This window comes from Lepisosteus oculatus, unplaced genomic scaffold (assembly GCF_040954835.1).
Source record: "Lepisosteus oculatus isolate fLepOcu1 unplaced genomic scaffold, fLepOcu1.hap2 HAP2_SCAFFOLD_87, whole genome shotgun sequence".
Taxonomy (NCBI): Eukaryota; Metazoa; Chordata; class Actinopteri; order Semionotiformes; family Lepisosteidae; genus Lepisosteus; species Lepisosteus oculatus.
In genome coordinates this window covers 272,230-287,345 of record NW_027168425.1, presented here as the reverse complement: position 1 = coordinate 287,345, position 15,116 = coordinate 272,230, and the positions used below count along the sequence as shown (strand labels likewise).

General features: G+C 47.7%; 4 non-coding genes across 4 annotated transcripts; 2 read left to right on the top strand and 2 right to left on the bottom strand.

Annotated features, from left to right (window-relative positions):
- Positions 1-9,170: 9,170 nt before the first annotated feature.
- trnad-guc (transfer RNA aspartic acid (anticodon GUC)) lies at positions 9,171-9,242 on the top strand. Its single transcript has one exon. It is a non-coding gene; the product is annotated as a tRNA-Asp (tRNA).
- A 623-nt stretch (positions 9,243-9,865) lies between these two features.
- Positions 9,866-9,938, bottom strand: trnav-cac (transfer RNA valine (anticodon CAC)). The gene has a single exon. It is a non-coding gene; the product is annotated as a tRNA-Val (tRNA).
- A 451-nt stretch (positions 9,939-10,389) lies between these two features.
- On the bottom strand, positions 10,390-10,461 carry trnae-uuc (transfer RNA glutamic acid (anticodon UUC)). The gene has a single exon. It is a non-coding gene; the product is annotated as a tRNA-Glu (tRNA).
- A 201-nt stretch (positions 10,462-10,662) lies between these two features.
- On the top strand, positions 10,663-10,734 carry trnah-gug (transfer RNA histidin (anticodon GUG)). The gene has a single exon. It is a non-coding gene; the product is annotated as a tRNA-His (tRNA).
- Positions 10,735-15,116: the final 4,382 nt, after the last annotated feature.

The window sequence follows — 15,116 nt, the reverse complement described above, 5'->3', positions numbered from 1 at the left end:
CGTAGTACCGCTGGGCATGCTGGGAGTGGTAGCCGGAGTGCGGTCTACGCGAGAGAAGCTCGCCCCACACCCAAAGTCCGTCAAGGCCCCCTGCGCCCTGTGGGAGGCCTTGGAGGTAAAGGACGGGGTGCTGCGCCGGGGGTGGCGGGTACCCTCCAGTGGCGAGGTACGGTGGCAGCTGATGGTGCCTTGGTCGCTCCGCGGGGCGGTGCTCCGAGCAGTGCATGGCCAGCCGGGCGTGGGGCACTTTGGCAGTAAAAAAACCCTGTAGCGCCTCCGAGGCCATTTTTATTGGGGTCTTTGCCACCGGGACGTGGAGTGGTACTGCCGAACGTATGCAGTGTGCGTGGCGCAGAAGGGTCCCCCCGAGCGCTCTCGGGCCCCCCTCCAACAACACCAGGTGGGGGCTCCTATGGAGCGGGTGGGGGTGGACGTTTTGGGCCCGTTTCTGCGCACCGAGGCCGGGAACCTCTACGTCTTGGTGGCCATGGATTATTTTATGAAGTGGCCGGAGGCCTACGCCCTCCCGGACCAGAGTGCCCCCACGGTGGCCGATGCACTGCTGGAGGGGATGTTTGCCAGGCTGGGGGTGCCGGAGGAGTTACATAGTGACTAGGGGTGTAACTTCGAGTCCCAGGTCTTTGCCAGAGTGTGCCAGCGCCTGGGGATCACTAAGACGCGGACCACACCTCTGCATCCCCAGAGCAACGGGTTGGTGGCGCGGTTTAATCGTACGCTCACCACCCAGCTGGCCACCCTGGTGTCCCGGCACCAACGGGACTGGGACCGCCACCTCCCCCTTGCACTCTGGGCGTATAGGACCGTGGTCCAGGAATCCACCGGGTGCACCCCAGCCTCACTCATGCTGGGCCGGGAAATGTGAACCCCGGTGGACCTGGTCTTCGGCCCGTCGCCCGGAGACGGGTCGGCACCGCTGGCTGGACCGGACTACGAATGGGACCTGCGGCAGCGGATGCAGCAGGTGCACAGCTTTGCACGGACCCACCTGACACAGGCGGGGGTCCGGCAGAAGCGGCACTACGACCTGCGCTGCAGGGGGCCTGCCTTCCAGCCCGGGGACTCGGTTTGGGTGTACAACCCGCGCCGCCGCAAATGCCTCAGCCCTAAGCTGGCGCCGTCGTGGGAGGGGCCCGCTGAGGTACTCTGGGTGGTGGGCGAGGTCTGCTACCGTGTCCGGTTGCGAACACGGGGGAGAGTGGTGGTCCTGCACCAAGACCGGCTGGCCCCCTACCAGGCCCGGGAGGAGGAGCCGTGTGGGGAGGCTCTAGAGGACCAGCCGGGGCTGGAGCCGGCCGATAGTGGGGCGTCTGTGGGTCGCCAGCCGTCACCGTGGCCAACGGCTTCTCACGCAGGGTTCCACAGCAGTTAGCCGAGTACGAGTACAGCCTGAGGGGGGTGTTCGACGTCGGCGAGACGCCAGACGCTTCAGGTTTTTAAGGAGTAAGAGTGCAGGGGGTCTAAACCTGCGATCCAGTGTGTTGAAGTATTTCACAACACTACCCCTAGCACATCTGGAAATAAATCCTCATAATGATTATTGCCCTGGGCATGTACCAAAAAATCACTGAGCATATATATATATATCACTGTGTTGAAGCTAGAGACACAGAATAAGTGCAAACACATACAGTGTTCCTGCACCTTTGACCTCATCCAGAATGTATCGTTTTTTGAAAGGGATTGCTGTCAGAATGCACAACTGAATCCCAAACAGAATCTCTAGTCAAATATGATCATTTGTGAAACAGGCAAATGAGTCTCTCAGGTGCCCATTGCTCATTTTCAGACACAATTATGCAATACTTTCACCATGCGTTGAGCAATAGGGATTAAAGATACCAGAGGTAAGGTTAAAAGTGATTCTGAGGTGCAACACATCAGTGATACAGCTAGGCATCTGAAATGCGGGGTTTGAGAGCCCTTCAGGGAACACCGTACCCTAAAGGTACCAAAAGTCCACTAGTATAAGCATTAAGCCACTGTCACCCCTGTTACAATGTGATTGCTACATATCTTCATTTCTTTGGTTTTTAAGGAGTAAGAGTGCAGGGGGTCTAAATCTGCGATCCAGTGTGTTGAAGTATTTCACAACACTACCTGTAGCCCGTCTGGAAATAAATCCTCATTCTGATTATTGACCTGGGCATGTACCAATAAATCACTGAGCATATATATATATATATCACTGTGTTGAAGCTAGAGACCTTTATGTAATATTATGATGCTAAAATGTCATTTTCACATATATTAATGTAATAAATGATTGCTTATGCTTTATAAACAAATCTAATTAAAATAAAAGCTTACGTTTTGTATTTAACTTGTACCATAGAACATGATTTGCTTTGTATTTCAAGCCCACAAAGTGTCCAACTGACGCACTACATGATATAAGGAAGATTATCACATGCATATCGGTATTATCTTTCTTATGAAAATGCATTCCTTTCATTACCTTTTACTTTTTAAAATGAACTCAAATTGTGTATAATGTAATAATTTAAGTAGAATAGATTCTAATAATATAATGATCCAGTGTGTTGCACTACTTCACTGCTTCACTGCTCTATGCCGTCTGGAAATAAATCCTCAGACTGCTTACTGCCCTGGGCATGTACCAATAAATTACAGGAGCACATCTATATATCACTGCGATGAAGCAGGAGACACACAATCACTGCAAACACATCCTAAATACAGTGTTCCAGCACCTTTGACCTCATCCAGTACGTATCATTTCTTGAAAGGGATTGCTGTCCGAATGCACATCTGAATCCCAAACAGAATCTCTAGTAAAATACGATCATTTGTGAAACAGGTAAATGACGGTCTCAGGGGCCCATTCCTCATTCTCAAGACACATCTATGCAGTACGTACACCATGCATTGAGCAATAGGGATTAAAGACACCACAGGTAAGGTTAGAAGTCATTCTGACTATATTCTAAAATATTGGACTCATATTCTTATGATGGCAGTCACTTATGATAGTGACAGAGACGCTGTGTTGTAAAAGGGCGCTGTCTTTTGGATGAGATGTAAAACAGAGGTCACAGCAAGCTGAAAAACACGTTTTGAAAAGTGTGCTTTTCCTGCCCCAGAAGTTAAATGGGGGTGACCAAAGTTGCCCAAACGTGTTTATTTCTGCTGAAAAACCCGTTTTGACAGCTTCTGCACAGTGGGGTTAAGGGCTGACTCAGTGGGCTCTAATGAGCCAGGCAGCTACATTGGGATTCCAAGGTTTGAAAAAATACGTTTATTTCGAGCTGAAAAACAAGTTTTGAAAAGTGTGCTTTTCCTGCCCCAGAAGTTAAATGGGGGTGACCAAAGTTGCCAAAATATGTTTATTTCTCTGTCACTATGCTGGGGAATTGGGACCCGCACAGACCTCAGGGTGAATGCCCCCCCGCCGGCACCATTAACACCGCTTCCAGCTGGAAGCTTTGTTTTTCCCTGTAGCTCACCCTCATCCGGGTACTGACCTGGCTCACACCTGCTTAGCTTCAGTGGGTTTTCAGTTGCAAGTTGCAAGGGGATGCAAGTGATGGAGCCGCTCGCTGCAAAAGCTACTGCATTGGCCGGGAATCGAACCCGAGCCTCCCGCGTGGCAGGCGAGAATTCTACCACTAAATCACCAATGCTCAGTGCCTGGACCTTCAAAAAAGACGCTTTTTTGGTGCTCTGTGCAAAACGCGTCGACATCTGCTTCCAGCTGCAAAATGCCATTTGCAGACGCTGAAGAATTTATTTCCAAGGCAGCGGGTACAAGCGATTTGGCGTTTTAAAACCACCAGGAACAGCAAAGAGGTGCGCTTCTTTGCTTGCGCCAGAACACAACGACAGGAGGTGGACAACGTAGTCGGCAGGATTCGAACCTGCGCGGGGAGACCCCAATAGATTTCTAGTCCATCGCCTTAAGCACTCGGCCACGACTACAGCAAACCCCGCCACCGCTGCGTTCTTGCTACAATCTTACCTGGATCGCGAGGCGCCGGCGGAAGCCTATTTCAAAGTCGTTCTCCGTTTCAAAAAAACATTTCCAAAATACAAGCCTTGCAGACAGACACGCCTCAGAGGACTTAAGGGTGGCTTCATGTCGGAATGATAAAGTCTCCCCGTCCGGACATGAAAATGCAACTTTGTTACACACAAAAAAAGACTTTCAGAGGCTTCCCGGATGTTTCCACCAGATTAAAATATTCACCGACGCAATGTCCATTCTGGAAGTCTGGTTGAAGCGGTTGAAGCGGTTTAGTCGGGATTTGTTCACCGTCCGTGTAGAGAGCCAGAAAGTTAATGTTGTAGTGTTTAAATTTGAAGGGGTTTTGTGTAAAACTGCCGCTGAATGCCGCTTTGTCCACAAACCCCAAAATTACCACTTTGGGTAACTGTCCGAGAAAGAGGTTTTCTTGGTTACACACATGGCTCCCTGCAGGCAGGCTGAAGACTTTCATCTGTACGCGGTCTATGGGGTATTTAGGTATTTAGTGGTGCGACCGTCAGGAGTGCTTCGGCGTTCACAAACAAAGATGCAGAGAGTACGCTCAGTTTGTGTTCTCCGATGTTGTTCATTAAGCAGAAAGCATCTCTGTTGCGCGTGAGTTTTATTTTCAGGTCTACGCCATTCAGTAGTCCCAGTGGGCAAAAGACGTATAATATACGTCTATTAAACGCATACCTTAGACGTCTAAATGTGGTCTACAATTCGTCTAGAATGAAATTCTAATATACGTCTAAAGTTATACGTCAATTATACGTCTATGTTTAGACGTTCATTATACATAAATGGTTGGAGTTCTATTATACGGATAAATTTAGAGGACTATTATACATATATGGTTGGAGTTCCGGATAACTTTAGAGGTCTATTATACGGATAACTTTAGAGGACTATTATACGTATATGGTTAGAGGTCTATTATACGTATACCTTTAGAGGTCTATTATACGTATAACTTTAGAGGTCTATTATACGTATATGGGTAGAGGTCTGTTATACGGATAACATTAAAGGTCTATTATACGTATATGGGTAGAGGTCTATTATACATCAAAGATAGATTTTATAGGCGTAGAAACAAGTAAACCAAGCCAATGATTAGGTTTAGAAATGTATTCTGAAAATACACATTCACACCTGAAACATATGTATTTCAAATTATACATTGTATACAATCAATCAACAATCAACATATGGGCAATAATCATAAAAAACACAACTAGTCTTAAACTTCAGCTACAAATTCTGGTAACATGGCAATATACAGTATAGTAATGACAAACACAAAACTAATTACATTAACACACTAACTCAAAACCACATTTTGATTCAAATATACATTTTAAAATGTACAACTTCTATATTTCCAAGAAAAAAAAATATTACAATGGAAGTTAAGACGATTTTTGTCCACTATTTGCAAACCCTGTCTAATTGTCCTAACAGTTAGAACCAAAAACCTATTATTTTCAGTGTCCAGATCTCCTGGCCCCCTGTCTTTCATATGCATTCTTCAAGTAACACATTGCATGCTCCTTTATTTCTTTTTCTGTTGATGTAGGGTGGGACTTCAGCACCGCAGCTAGGAGAAAATTGTATAATATTACTTCCCAAATAAATGATGATTATCTTCTTTAGTATAATCTAAAAAGTGAACGGTTTACTAAGCTCAAAACTGAAATAAATGTATAAAATTTGGCTTGCATCATAGCAGTTGAGCAATAAAGTCTGTCCTAATTAAAGAGTACCCAAAGTTTGAAAGTACAACATAGAATAAGAATAGAGAAACGGCAAAACAATTTTGTGTCATCTTCCCCATTCACACTATTTTATGTGCCATTTTTTGCTTATTCACGTACTATTTTAATCAAAATAATATTAAGAAAGATCTGTATGTATTCAGATAGTATTATTATTGTTCATACTTACTCGTCAAAAGAGGATTGCTGAGATATTTGCGGATATACTTCTACGTTTGAAAAACGTGTCCAAAATTGTGACCAACGAATACTAGCAATGCATTGTGGTATATATGCGGAAAATATGCTGGGTTCGATATTTTCTCAACGTATGCGTTTATTAATGTTGTCGATATTATGGTTGAAATATAACATTGATAATACATCGCGGCTATGTGCCCCCTGCTATGAGCTGATGTGCAATTTTAACGCATGTAGTTAGTAAGGATCGGTCACTGTTGTATGGTATTATATATAATGACATTATGGAATAGGATGGGGACAGGCCTGGCATCACGGGGGGAGGGGGGAATGTTGCCCCTTCAGTTTTGGGCAAAAAGATTTACCTAACTTAATTTGCGCCCTAAAAAATAGTTGTACTTTGTCAATGGTCAGACAACACTAAATGACACGAACAGTCACTCAGTCTGTTTGATGGGCAGGAGGGCTATCCGTCCAGGAGCTGCACATATCAGTGTCGTTATTGAGTGTCAACATTACGATCCTGTTTGCTCAGGTGGACCGATTCCTTGCAGTAGTTTATCATTATACTTAAAATCGTTATATAACTAGGACTAGTTATAGCAGTCTGTGCTTTCTGTTGGTTTTACAACATTTTTTCTTAACGATTCAGAACGTCCATGTAGCTGCAAAAATGAACGCTTATGGTACTTTTCGCTCCAGGCAATACTCTCCAGTGAGAGTGACGAAAAATGTGAAACTGAACTTCATCGCAAATACCAGATTGCTAGTCGATATCTTCTATCATAAAGCACTAATTAATGGCATAGCTGCGAGATTTCATTTGGGTAGCTGCACCGTACAGCTCCGTTTCAACCGAAATATCACCCCCGCTCAGAATATCAGACGCCCCCCTACAGATTTTTCCCCGGGCACCGCGCACTGATGGGGGACGGGGTTTCCAGGAAATGGTATCAACTTTTCTCAAGAAAATAAAAATAGAAACTCTATAGGCACTCAAACATTTTACTGTTTTTTTTTTCAGGCAGGTGGCAAGACCCCTCCACAAAACCCTTGTATGCCAAGCTGTGGGCATTGATTCGTCGAATATACGTATATTCACGCCGAAAATACGGCTATACGTATATATACGTCGCCTCGACGTATAATCAACGTCGAATTGCAACCGTAAAATCGACGACATTAATAAATGCATATATAACGTCGAAAACACATCTAACACTAGGAGTATACGGCACTCTGCACAGTGTACGAAGTAAATTATTTTCGCAGTAATTAATTTACACGTGTATAATAAATATAGTAAATATAATTAATTACTGCGAAAATAATTTACTTCGTACACTGTGCAGAGTGCTGTATACTCCTAGTGTTAGATGTGTTTTCGACGTTATATATGCGTTTATTAATGTTTATTTCACAGTGTCGTGCACCTTTTCATTGCTCTCGCTTTCAGAGCCTCCGCACGGCACACGACTCGACATCAGGAAGCACATTGAAGTGAAAGCAGGGAGCGCTGCGACATGCACTGTGCAGATCCCGCCACACTAAGAGGTATATAAGCGTCAAAGGCAAGTCATTCCGAGTTGGTCGTTTGTGTTTTCCGTTCAGACGGGAAATGCTGAAATGATCTCTCGGCTCCTCGGTTGTCATTTCTGCTCCGTAAAGTAATCACAGCACGAGTCGGCTTCCAGCACGGTGGGTCGGGACACAATGCCGGGGGTCGGAGAGCGATGTCTTCCTCGTTAGTACAGGACCTGTCACCTGTCCCCACCTGTCACGCGGGAGACCGGGGTACATCAGGACGCGCATTGAAGTGAAAGCAGGATGCGCTGCGACATGCACTGTGCAGATCCCGCCACACTAAGAGGTGAGTGGGTCTGTTCGATCACAGCACTAGGCGAATCCCCAATCCCCTTTTGTGCGTGGCGACAGAAGAAGTCTGGTCTGTTTCCGCCCAGTTTCGATCCGGGGATCTTTCGCGTGTTAGGCAAACGTGATAGCCGCTACACCACGGAAACCTGCAGGGACTGCTGCTGCTTGCGTTTCGGGCTGAGAAAGGGACGCGTCACTTTAGGCAGGGGGCGCTGGAGAGAGGAACAAAGGGCGCGATGAAACAAAACACCGAAACCCGGGATCTTTAGATCTTCAGTCTAACGCTCTCCCAGCTGAGCTATTTCGGCGGTGCACAGAGCCCACAGCCACCTGCTCCAGCCTTCCTGTGTTGCGGCATGAGCGCACCAAGAGTAGCGGGAGAGTGTTGCAGGAACGTCACTCAGAAGGAAAGCCACCCAGGTGCGTCCTCTGAGCTCTGTCCAGCGCATCTTCCTCGCATGGACTCCTGCCTGCGACGGGCAGGAAACAATTAGCAAGAACAGAACAACACCCCATGGGTGTCTCATGACCACACCTTAGGTTGTGACACGTGCAGGTGTGAGGGGTTGCCGGGCTACTTTGGAGCAGAGCTTGGGCGGAGGGAGGGCGGGAAAGCAGACAAAGAGGTGACACCTCAAGGTCTGCACGATCACAGCTCTCCGCCGCCCCAGGCTTCCGCTCGATAAGCTGCTGGACACACCCGCCCCTCCTCACACAGACCGTGGAAAAGCCCCCGAGTCGGAGGGCTCTCTCTTCCTCCCAGGAGCTCTTGGACACGACGCACAGACAGGGTGCGGGGAGCCGCCGCCTGCAAACACGGCTCCAGGCAGGACTCCACTCAGTAGGAGCCGCAGAGCAGAGGAGATGGGGGCAGCTTAGCTCCTGTGCAGAGACCTGAGCTGCTGTTGCTGCAGACGCTGTCTTTTCTGCACTCGGGGTAGGAGTGAATGTTGAGTTGCCCTTAGAAATGAAGCAGAGTACTTCAACGGCATGGGTGTGTGTGTGTGCGTGCGCCCTGGTGATTCTGGGAGACAGATCGAACCTGGGCTAAAAGAGAGGAGGCTTAGCCCTCTTCCATTTGCTACTTCAAAGTTGTACAACCCATTTGTATCTGCTAGGCGGCGCAGTTGTCGTGCACAAAGAACGCTTTGAAAAGCGTCCAAAGCAAGTCATTCCGAGTTGGTCGTTTGTGTTTTCCGTTCAGACGCGAAATGCTGAAATGATCTCTCGGCTCCTCGGTTGTCATTTCTGCTCCGTAAAGGAATCACAGCACGCGTCGGATTCCAGCACGCTGGGTCGGGACACGATGCCGGGGGTCGGAGCGTGTGATGTCTTCCTCGTTAGTATAGTGGCAAGTATCCCCGCCTGTCACGCGGGAGACCGGGGTTCGATTCCCCGACGGGGAGTAGCTTTTCTTTTACCTCCTTAGAGAAAGGACTGCCTTTCACTTCTCTGTTTTCTAACACAGCGTCGTGCACCTTTTCATTGCTCTCGCTTTCAGAGCCTCCGCACGGCACACGACTCGACATCAGGAAGCACATTGAAGTGAAAGCAGGGAGCGCTGCGACATGCACTGTGCAGATCCCGCCACACTAAGAGGTGAGTGGGTCTGTTCGATGCACAAAGAACGCTTTGATAAGCGTCAAAGGCAAATCATTCCGAGTTGGTCGTTTGTGTTTTCCGTTCAGACGCGAAATGCTGAAATGATCTCTCGGCTCCTCGGTTGTCATTTCTGCTCCGTAAAGGAATCACAGCACGAGTCGGCTTCCAGCACGGTGGGTCGGGACACGATGCCGGGGGTCGGAGAGAGTGATGTCTTCCTCGTTAGTATAGGACCTGTCACCTGTCCCCACCTGTCACGCGGGAGACCGGGGTACATCAGGACGCGCATTGAAGTGAAAGCAGGATGCGCTGCGACATGCACTGTGCAGATCCCGCCACACTAAGAGGTGAGTGGGTCTGTTCGATCACTAGGCGAATCCCCAATCCCCAATCCCATTTTGTGCGTGGCGACAGAAGAAGTCTGGTCTGTTTCCGCCCGGTTTCGATCCGGGGACCTTTCGCGTGTGAGGCGAACGTGATAACCACTACACTACGGAAACTGTGGTCAGATGTGCCCAGCGGCCCAGCGCTGAGCTTCGCCAATGCGATTCAGCTGCTTCCAGTGCCTTTATTGGGGTGCGCTGATGGACCGTGCTCTCTCTCCAGAGACCAGCACGCCTGTCATGGACGGAGCAGGAAAGACGGCGCCACATTCTACAGCCCTCTCCACGCAATCGACGAAATCGGGCTACTGAAGTGGAGAAAATCGCCTCTCCAGAAAGTGCAAATATCATCTTGGAGAGTATAAATCCTATTGCCGAAGGTCAGCCCTGTCTACCAGAGTGACCCTCCCACCTCCTGCAGCGATGGTCAGCTCGTCTCACACGCGAGAAGTTTCGGCTGGAAACAAGCGCCCCCTCTTCTCGCACGTTTTGCACGTTGAGTAGTTTTAATGTGGCTCCTTCGTACACACTGCTGATCTTTTGGAAAGCAGGAGGCAAAATTGACACGTTTCCATAACGGGAGTCGAACCCGGGCCGCCTGGGTGAAAACCAGGAATCCTAACCGCTAGACCATATGGGAGTGCACAACCCTGCTGTTCCGGGCATCATGCAAGCAAACTACATAAATATGAGAAAACACGCAAGAGAGTTGTCACTCAGAGTGTCGAAGGGTCGATGTATACTGGGACTCAGTTGAAATGCAACGTCAGGACTTTTCCGAATTATGTCACATGAAGAGAGCACAGCCTTTTCCGCCCTGCCACGTGTGTATCGGTAACTCGCCGTGATTGTATAGTGGTCAGTACTTTGCGTTGTGGCCGCAACAACCCTGGTTCAAATCCGGGTCACGGCAGAATAGGGGCGTCTGCTTTTACTACTTGCATGAATGAAGGCAAAAAAAAGCCAATCGATGTGAACAAACGGCGCTTTACAGAGGAGTACTGCCTGACTGGATCGTTGATGAACGACAGAGGCCACTCCGACCTCTTCTCGGGTTTCTTCAATGACTTACTAAGGATCTTCTTCACATTCGCCCATGCATGGGAAGCCAGTTACACCAAAGCAAACGCAGGAAAGTGCATTTCATGCAGAGACCAGGAGGGACCTGTTTACACCAAGAGTGGTCGGAGTATGGAACAATGCGCCAAGCCCTGTTTCTGGAGTCGATTCTTGATTAGATCTTGGGCTCACTAAGAGGCCCCCGCTGGGTACTAATCTTTCTGTTGTTCTCGCAGGTGTTGCGCTGCTTTTGAGCCGACAGAGCTCGTCTTGGTCTGTCGGGACAGCCCAATTGCAAATGATCGGCTCCAGGTACAGAAAAAACGTGCGTTTGGTACAAGAGTGCATGAAGGCACCGGAAATACATTGGGAACAAATGACTGGTGGTTCAAGACCTCTGTGAAGTGCAGGAGCGTGCAAGAAGAGGCTGTTTGCACCCAGTCTCGAACCAGGGACCTTTCGCGTGTTAGGCGAACGTGATAGCCGCTACACTACGGAAACCTGTAGGGACTGCTGCTGGTGTCTCGCTTGCGTTTCGGGCTGAGAAAGGGACGCGTCACTTTAGGCAGAGGGCGCTGGAGAGAGGAACAAAGAGCGCGATGAAACAAAATGCCGAAACCCGGGATCGAGCCAGGGACCTTTAGAACATACTCTCACGAATCGTTAGAATACGTGCGTTTGATCATCAATTGCGTAACAACCACATTCGTTCGACTTGAGCCATCAAGCTCATAGTTTTCAAATCTTGAAAGCTGTCATTGAGCACATCATAGTCTGCAGTACGCCCCATAACTTGCGTACTTCAACAGAAAGAAGAGCAGACAGCTCCATAAATATGCGAGGCGCAGAGAGTGCAAGGCGAGCCGCACACGTTTCGGTGGCTGAGAGAGGGCAGTTTTTGCTTCTGCATTTCCCAGGTAAGGACGCATGACAACAACCGATCGCGGTGCTCATTTACGACATAGTGGTGATGAGTTTTCAGTACGTGTTCTTTTGAACGAGCAATGAGGTTGCTGCCTTGGACAGCTGACTGCACGCTCTCATTGTGCCACGTGATGAGTATTCACCAGGCTCGTTCAGTCATTAGTCACATTCCATCGTTTGCCATAAGCAGATGCTGCAAGGTGATGTGGATATCAGTTCCCAGTCTTGTGGACGAGGACAGAAAGAACACACAAGGGCTCATCCGCGATTTGAACCCAGGACCTCCCACACCCTAAGCGAGAATCATACCCCTAAACCAATGAGCCACGGCAGCACTTTCCATTTTATTCTGTCAGCGAGCTTGAGGACGGGGGAGAGGCGTCATTCGCTCGTCCAGTCAGACCTTCATCAATAAGTCAAGAAAGCCGCAATTACACGACTGCCTTGCAGACGAAGGGCAGTGAACTGCACCCGGTAAGAGGGGAACAAGCGGCACTAGGCGACACCGAGGCATGAGCCCCAGCGAGGGGGGTTAGCTTGCATGGTACAGCGCTCGCTTTGCATGCGAGAGGTAGCGGGATCATTTCCCACGTCCTCCAGGTGTGTGCTTAGAGCTTGATGTGCCGAAAGGTGTCCTTTAGCCTGTGGTCACGGAGAGCGTCATGCATCTGTCAATCATTTCGCAGCCACGCCCCCTCTTCATCTTCTCTCTGCCTTAAGCGTCTCCGCCACTCTCTCTTGACATTTCATGTCAGCATGTCAGAAGTCCGAGTGACGTTTTTAAAGGCTGAGTGAGGGCACGATGCTGAAGCAGAGAGGCCACTTCAGTCAGAGAGACTTGTGCTAGGTGAGATCTGAAAAACAGACTTGCAACAGAAACAGACCAAAAAAGTATCGGTGAGATCAAAAGGCAAATGCAACATCCAGCAGAGGGCGTCTAAAGATTAGGGAACGGGCGACTGAAATCCATGAGGCAAACTTTCCGGCTGTGTACTGCAGCTGGCCTCGTTGGCGTAGTTGGTAGCACGTCAGTCTCATCATCTGAAGGTCCTGAGTTTGATCCTCACACGGGGCAGGGCTGCTTCCTCTCTTGCTCTTTTCAAACACTTGCGGCAACTGTTCGCTCATAACCACGTCTGGAATGCGTGACCTTTACACGGGGGAGAAGCAACGCCGCATCCCTTTTCTAAAGAACATTCACATTCAGAAATAAGTCAAGAAATTTGCCATTACTTTCGCTCGCGCTGCTGTCAGCCTGCCCATGTTGCCAAAGAAAGATTCACTCGGCGTCAACATGACAGAACAGCGATCACTTGAAAACACTATTCCACACTCCGTAAGCAAGAACTTCAGTGTTTGCAGTCACCCGATATGCCGATAGTCAAAGGAGCACAAAACACGAAGCGTCAAAAGACAAGATGAGTTGATGGAAAGAGCGTTGAATTGATGAGCACAAAAGTTCAGCTCGTACAATAGGCAACGAAGGTCCCGGCGTCATCATCGCACTTGAAAGGACTGCCTTGCAGACTAAGGGCAGTGGGAGGTTGCTGTTTTGAGATGGAGGCATTGGGATGGTGGGCCGAGATCTATTCTTCTTAAGGAATTCTTCATCGTGAAAGATCGGTCCACAGGTCATCCAAAGAACTTACAAATATTTTTGGACTCAGGGAATCACGTGCTTCCGGAAGGGAGTGAAGTGCTCAAACACATGACATGCCCCCTTGATCTCACATGCACAATTCTGCTGCAACATGCACAGCTACCGTCCACACCAGGCAGTGGGGCTTCAGCAGAATTTGCTACGCCACCTGCAATTACATATCCAGCTGCACACATATACATGGCCCCTCTGTCCTTTTCAGGATCTCAAAAAAAAGCATAGCGTGGTTTTCCTGCAACCTGATTGACCGCATCTCCCTCAGAATGTGCCCCGTTGCATTCATTGCTGAAGCAGGACGGAGGCTAACGGGCATGCCAGAACAGTTAGGCTCAGCGATCTCTCCAAAATATTGTGGTTGTAGTGGAAGAAATATGGTTTAAATTGTACCTTGGTATTTCAAACTCTCTCTAGAATGTTATCCATTTCTATTTTATTTTGACAGGAACTGGCTAATGACACTAGATGAAAAGAGAAGAAAGAAAACACAACGTTTCGGCCGTGGAGCCTTCTTCAGGTGTGAAGGCTCCACGGCTGAAATGTTGTGTTTTCTTTCTTCTCTTTTAAGCATGGAATAGACCTATTACTTGTTCCTTTGCAGCCTACGCATGCTGACACAGCTCCCCACCTGAACTGCTAATGATGCCTGGTAGTTTGTGGTACTTGGGTATTGTCTTATGTTTGCTCAAACTGCATATGTGTGATTGCATATTTTTGGGTATTTTCATATGTCAATATTTAATTCACTGACATTCCTGTATGCTTGGAAGAAAGGTAGATTGGATTTGGCACAGGACGCCTGCCCATATTTGTTGATCATTGTTGGGCTGGAAAAACAATGATAAAAAGTGTATGAAAAAAGCTCTCTCCAATATTTCCCTTCTCTTCGCCATGGTTACACTGCCCGTTCTTTCCGTCTTTTGTCCTTCTACAAAGATTCCAGGGCTCTTTTTCCACCATAATATCAGAATATTTTTTTCTCTTTTAAAGGCTGTAGGTGGGGTGTGATGGACTGTACCACTATCATAGAAGATTTTTTCAGGACACATCGCAGTTCCATAGTAGAATTTATCAATAGTAGAATTCCATAGGACATTATTTACCAACATATTACCCAGTGTGAGACTCTGCCAGTAAACCTCAGAGCATTGAGTTCTCCACTGATAAAGATGGCTGTCTGAAGTCATGAAATCCACTGCTGGGATGCCTGAGAGACAGTAATTGAATCTTGGCTGGAATTAGGCTTTCTATTAGTGTTGATCTTTGGGAATTATGTGGTAAAAAGGGAAAACTCCTTTACTTTAGTCACTTTGAATGTTCAAATGTACAGAACCTGCAAAACTAAGCAATGAAAAAAATCCATCACCACTCTCATGATAGCATAACTCATAGTCTCTGCTGTTATGTAACAATACACACTTTCAATTTTCTTATCGCCTGTCTCCAGAGAGAATGTTGTTAGTGCTGATGACCTTGAATAAGACCTTGTTGACTCTGTAAAACAATCTTCCTCTGCTTAGATTTTCACTCAGATTGATTTTGTTCTCAGATTATTCCTGGCAGGACTGAGTTTCTAGGAAATGAAAAGTGAAAGAAAAAGTACAGAAGATCAGCCCTTGAATATACAACATTGTGCAGTGAGATTGTTAAATGTA